Genomic DNA, 6,948 nt, shown 5'->3' on the forward strand with positions numbered 1-6,948 from the left:
ATGATTTTCATGTACAAGATGTTCAATGGTGACAGCAACATTGGCAACAAACTGTTTGAGATTAACTCCACTACAAAGACTAGAGGCCACCACCTAAAGTTGGTGGAGAAAAAATTCCAGCACAATGGGCAAAGAGGGTTCTTTACAGTAAGAGCGGTTAAGGTCTGGAACTCACTGCCATCGGCAGTGATTTCAGCCAAGAGTGTAGATTTATTCAAGAAACGCTTGGACAATTTCTTGAGGGACCGTAATATCCAGGGATACCAGTATCCCTAAGAATGAGATGATGCGTGGACCTATATGGGTTGGACTTGATGAACGTATGTCTTTATTCAACCCCAAATACTATGACTATGACTATGAATCCCACCACCACCCGCAAGAAACAAATAAGAGCCACACTATATACAAACGGCAAGGGCCGGGAGCCACAGATCGTGAGACCTCAGGGGTAAGGGTCAGGAGTCACGGTCCAATGCAGAAACAGGATACTGGAGGGACAGGAGTCTGGGTCGGTGGCAGAAACAAGATACTGGTTAATGGAAACAGGAAACTGGTTTACAGGAAACAGGATTTGGCAACATGACTCACAGCAGGGAGAGGTTAAATACCCTCCCGGAGCAGCACCAGGTGGCGACTAATTGCTGGCAGGCACCTGCAGGTGAGCACTGGAACTGCAGGATCAGGTTCCAGCTCCACAGTGCCACCCGGAGGTGCTCTGGTCCCTGAGAGTATATTTGTTTGATCAGATTTAGTTATTAAAAAGGGAAAGTTTGAGAGGGTAATATTACTTTAAGGTGAAATGAGGAGCTCCTGACATTTTCACAATTACAACACTTTCTAGAGAGCATAGCACCTCACTTGTTTTATTCTTGCAGCTGAACAAAATATGTGATGGACTTTCAGAAAGGTGCAATAAAAATTCACAATTCAGTATAAATGCTTCTTGGAGAATGTTTATTTCATCGTACAGTATATGACACAGCAGAAAGATTTATGTAAGAGTGAGTCAGTGATATCATTAGATACATAAGGCTCATAAACGTGCAATAAAAGTGTAAATATACAATATATTTCTCTAATGTGAGACAGTTCCACTATCTCTCTTCTCTGAGGGACATCCATCCCTATCACTAAACTGAACCCAATCAGTGGCCAATTAGGTTATGTGAAATCTCCCCTCTTTAGCTCTAGGTAGCTCAATCTGCAGCAGATTTGGCTGATTAAGATAAGATGAGAAAATGTGAAATGTTTAGTGTGAATGCAGAATGGTCATATCATGTCGGGGACAAAATAAAAAAATGATCAAACAATAACCTCCTACACAGACCATGTGGCCCTCTTCTATATGAACTTTTTAGTCTCTGTTAGAGATCGGTGGTAGCCACACACAGAAGGCAAATATCAGCAGATGATGTCTAAACTATCTTTCTTGGCCGGTCTATGGGCACCTTTCTTCGTGTTTTCATTTGAAATAGGATTATAACTTTCTGCTGTATAATGTTATGCTATGGTTGCACTTTAGGACTCATCCACACACAATGCAAGAGCAAAATTGTATATTGCGTAAATACGCATACACGTGCATATGTGTGCACTATATGCAATCCCAGAATGCATCATTCGTAATAGAAATTTTAATGATCAAGCACACGTATATGCGAGTAAAATACACTGCCCGGGAGCATCTCGGTTCCATTCTGTTTTTGCGCTACGCAAATATACGGCTCCATACACAGCAATGTGTATGGAGCCATTTATTTGCATATACTGCATATGGTACAATACGCATGTACGCGCATATACGCGGCAGTGTGAATGAGGCCTTAGTCTTAAACAATAGGTGCCCTTTTCATACAAAAAAATGATACTCCTCATACTTGGCTGAACCAGTGCTGACAACCCTAAAATAATTACTTACATAAAGCACATGCCTTCAGTGATGTGTCTGGAAACATGTTATAAAGGAAACATACGAGGAGAGGAGGTAAGGGACAAACAGAAAATGTTTCTGGTCTTAAATGAAAGTAGATACCCCTGTAGATGTGCATGCTCCTTGCCCATCTTTGTGAGCTAGTCATAAACTAGCCTAAGGATCATACGAATCTAATGGATGCTCCTCCCTTTTTTTTTAAATTAACTTTTGTATGCAGAAAGACCTGTACCTGTACATAAAGTTATGAAGAAACAAAAAATCTGAACAAGTGGGAACCTTGTGGATAGATGACAACAAAAGGAAGGTGAAATGTTATTTTGATATATTAGAATGTTCATATATGCATATTAAAAGTAAAGTTTTCAAAAAAGAAAAACTGTTAAGATGCAAGGATGTGATTATACAATGTTGTGCTGACTCTTCAACTTTCACATTTGGTAGCAGATCACTGTACTGTGTAAGATATTAATAAAAGCAGAAAGCTTGGGAATTACAGTGAACTTTCCATGACAAGCAGAAGATCCATTTTTTGCAGCCCCCCCCATTTGTAAACAAACTTTGCCCCCCCTTTCTTGAAATCCCATGAAAATGTACTCCTCCCATAGGTTGGAATGCATTCTTAAACAGTTAGTTTACAAATGGCTTTTAGAGCCTTTTGTGTTGGGGTCAGGGGGTTGCCAAAAAGCAGAACTTCCATCTGCCATCCCCTTTAAGTAATTCTAAAGAAAATCAATTTCTAACATTTCACCTTTGTATCCACACATTTCATCAATGTTGTATCGCTGTGGCTCAGTATTGGCCAACGTATGGGTATATTCTCTAGCATATAGGCAGCACTTCTGAAACACTCTGTGCAGGCCTGGCGTTCCCTGTTCCTCCATTTCTGTCAACCTGTTGTGACACTGATTTTATTACATAGTGTTTATAACCCTCCCATCAGGTTCTCTTCACTCTCCTGAGTGGGTACTTGCTGGCTGTGAAAATTTAAAATGAAAAGTCAAATATACCATCACTACTTTCTTACTCCATACAGGAATATGTACTGTCTCCGGCACAAGTTCTTGAGAACATCACATTATATATTGCAATGTCACACAGAATTAAAGCAAATCAAAATCCAAAAACAAAATTGTAATACATTGTACTTTACCAGTCCATAGATCAGGTAGTTGCATCAGAGGCATAACAAGAAACCTCAGGGCACATTCACACCAATTGCAGTGCGTCCCAGAGCGGCAGCTGCTGCAACACACAGCAGTCGCTTACAAAACTTCCTCCTTCGTTCTGGGGCGGGAGTGGCAAGGCATTGAAGTCAATGGCACCGCAGCCACGCCCCCCGCCCGCAGTGCGATCGGACGCCTGCCAAAACATTGCCTGCGTTCTGGTCCATTGCAAAAGCAAAAAATGCTGCATGCTGTATTTTTTGCGTTATATATATATACAGGGCTTGAAAAATTTGGCGGTGTCTCACCAGTCAGTCAAAAATTTCACCACTCAGCATGACCTGACTATAGCCTTGCAATATATGTTAAAACATTTTGGGGACAGATAGGTTTCTTTTGTGACCCCACGGGGGGGTTATTTTTTTTTACTATATAATGAAAAAAGTACCATAAATATATTTTAAAAAAAGTTTCCCTACGTTATGTTATAAAACATTTATTCTTACCCATATTTTTAGTAAAACATAAAAGTCGGGGTCACGTCGGGTAAATAGACCAAACATGTCAAGCCTTAAAACTGCGTACCCCCCCCCCACCGGGAGGCGATACTGTCACAGAAAACAAACGATCATGGCACAAAGAAAGGAACACTGGCACTCACCCTGCACCTCCACCAGGAAGCAGTTCTCCGACAGAAAGAAAACGATCAGAACGGGAGAACTTGCTGTGAGGAACTCCACAGGTCACACATGTCAGCTCCCAGCCTCCAAAACAGTGCGGCCTCAGCAGTAGGACCCCGGTGCTGCCTCAACCGCCTGAAGTTCTGACATCTTGTGCCCGGGCCTCAGCTGACCTGAAAACCGGACACAAGGTTTCAAAATCGTACTGTCTAGGTGAATCCCGTACAGGTGGCAACCCTAAGTGACGTCCCCATCCCACTCCTCGCCTGCTTATAGGTTTGGGAGCTTGTGGCTGACTGAGCTGGCCAAGGATGCGCACGCACTTGGTTCGGTACCTGGTTTGTGTCACACAGGAAAGGAAAGGCAGTGGCTGGGGGAATAGACAGTGAGTGATGGCTACAGCCTCTATCATGGAGCTCTTCTCCGGTAATAGGGATGCGAAGGAGGAGCTATGGCTGGTGGTGGTGCACACAGTCTCCTCTGCTCTTTTGTGCTTGGAGGAAAGGCCTTTATCACCACTCTGTCCCAGACTGCAACATAGCCCTCTGATAGCACAGGAATCGGGTAAGTACAAGTCCTTTACACAATACTGCTACACAAAAATGAGCAGTTACCCATTTTTTCCCCAGAGATGGGCTTTAACTTCACCCTTCCCACAAAAATACATGTATTGTTCCCAGGAGCAAGCATAAGGCTGCATAGGCATCCTACTGAGGGCGCTGGGAAAGGGGGGTGTGGGGAATGCACCTTCGTCTGTGTAGGCAAAAATCCTTGTACCGGCCCTGCCTTCTCCAGGCATGATGTCCTGCTATGTGTGAGGCGCTCGCCTGTGCTCTATGCAGAGGAAGAAAAAGGGAAATATTACTGTCACTGATTAGCTAAAAACAGGTGGTGTAGTGGAAGAAATTATCAGATTTGCCAAGCCAAAATGTTAATCCTTCAATAGAGGCTCAGAGAGCTGGATAAACGGTGGTCAAAGGCGTTCGCTGTCGTCTGATCGGTTCTGAGAGTTTTTCATCAGACTTGTTACTGCTATAATCTGCTGGGCACTGTTGTAGTGACAATCTACAGGACACTGTTACAGTAATAATCTCCTGGGCGCAGTTGTAGCAATAATTTGTGCGGCACTGTTGTGGTAATCTCCTGGGCGCAGTTGTAGTAATAATCTACTGTACACTGTTGTAGTCAAGGCCGGCCTTTGGGGTGTTCGAGCTGTGCGGCCGCACAGGGCGCCATGCCAACAAGGGCGCCAGGTGGCCGACACAGCTCATCCTCGGGGCGACAGTGCGCGGCTTCTCTCCTCCTCAGCGCTCGTCCATCCGACATGAGAGCGCTCCCTCCTGCACCCCCTTTCAGCGCTGTCCTCGGACCCATACAGGTAGCGGGGATAATATAAAGCCAGTTATACAGGATTGGATATAGCTGTGCCGCACTATACAGTGTTCTGGACATGTGCTCATCTATTTTCCCCACTATGGGATAAAAGCCTTAGTTAGCAATGGCATGATAAATATTCATTTCATGTTCTTCATAATATTAAGAAACTGACCTAAAATCATGATTTTGTATTGCTTTAGAAAAAATGTGACATGTCCCTTTAAGAAAAAGTATCGGTAATTGGTATCGGCCAGTACTTGTAAAAAAGTATCGGTACTCGTACTCGGTCTTAAAAAAGTGGTATCGGAGCATTCCTAGTTGTATTATTTTGTTATGTTATTACATGGTTATTTTTATATATTTATTTTTGGTATTTAAAGAGCGGCTGCTGTGGCCTTTGAACTCTATACAAGTCTAATGACGGAGTGCTGACTTTTTAGAGGGGGTGACACCAAAATGACTGTAAGTAATTTTGGTGTCACCCCTGCAATGGTGACCCCTGCAATTGTGACACCTGGGTGCGGACTGCCCCCCTTGTGATGCCACTGATGTAATCCACCCTTCTTTCTGTAATATACTAGAATGTTTATAACTAAATATTCAGCTACTGTGACACAAACTTTGCCACTAGTGGAATTTCTCCAGGATTTGTTCTGCCTGATTAGAATATCAGTGACAAGTCCCAGCTGGTGTACTGGGAATCACTCTGTGAGCAATATTAGGTTTATGTAAACAATATCTATAACATCTCCTTCTCAACAGCTATTGGAGAGCCCTTCTCTCTTATGCCTTAAAGTCCTACTGAATTCACAATCATTGTAACTAGAGATGCATTGATACCATTTTTTCAAGACCAAGTACAAGTACTTTCCCTCAGGTACTCGCCAATACCAATTACCGATACTTTTTCTGAGAGGGACATGTGACATTTTTTCTAAAACAATACAGACTAATGATTTTAGGGCAGTTTGTTCATAATTATGAAGAACTGTAACTCAAACCATGATTATTCAGCAATGGAGAATGGCATCCAACAATAAAGTACTACAGATCTCATCAATCCATAATTATACAGCAATGGAGAATGGCAACCAGCAATCATGAATTGCAGAGATTTGTAGTCCTCTATAGCTGGTTGCCATCTACTCATTGCCTCTATTGCATTTGATTAGCACTGTGACATACACCAATAAGAGAAGAATAATAGGCAGCCACAGTATATAAGTTTACGTACCTGCTCTCAGAAGGGCGTGGCAGGCTCCAGAATGGTTGCGAGGGTCACTCAGAAGTGCGGCAGTGTGACTACGGGCATTCACCAGGGCTGCGTTTGGGTCTCACCAGGGCTGCGTTTGGGTCTCACCAGAGCTGCGTTTGGGTCTCACCAGGGCTGAGTTTGCTTCTCACCAGGGCTACATGTGGGGCTCTCCAGGGCTGTACCAGCTATTGCCGGGCTCTCCAGGGGTTGCGATCGCGTCTCACCAGGGCTGTAGGTGCAGCTCTACACTGCAACACTTACTACTGACCTCCGCACACTGCGACACTCTTTACTGACCTTTGCACACTTACTACTGATCTCCGCACACTGCAACACTTTCTAACCTCGACACAATGCGATACTTACTACTGACCCCTGAACACGTTGACCCCAGTACAAGTACTCGTTAAAATGCACTGTATCGGCCCCGATGCTGATACTAGTATCTGTATCGGTGCATCCCTAATTGTAACACCAAAATGGCCAGCCCGCAGATTCAGCAATTTAGTTGTAGATATTGACTAACATTTCTGTGCT

Source organism: Nanorana parkeri, unplaced genomic scaffold, assembly GCF_000935625.1.
Source record: "Nanorana parkeri isolate BGI_ZX_2015 unplaced genomic scaffold, ASM93562v1 scaffold770, whole genome shotgun sequence".
NCBI lineage: Eukaryota > Metazoa > Chordata > Amphibia > Anura > Dicroglossidae > Nanorana > Nanorana parkeri.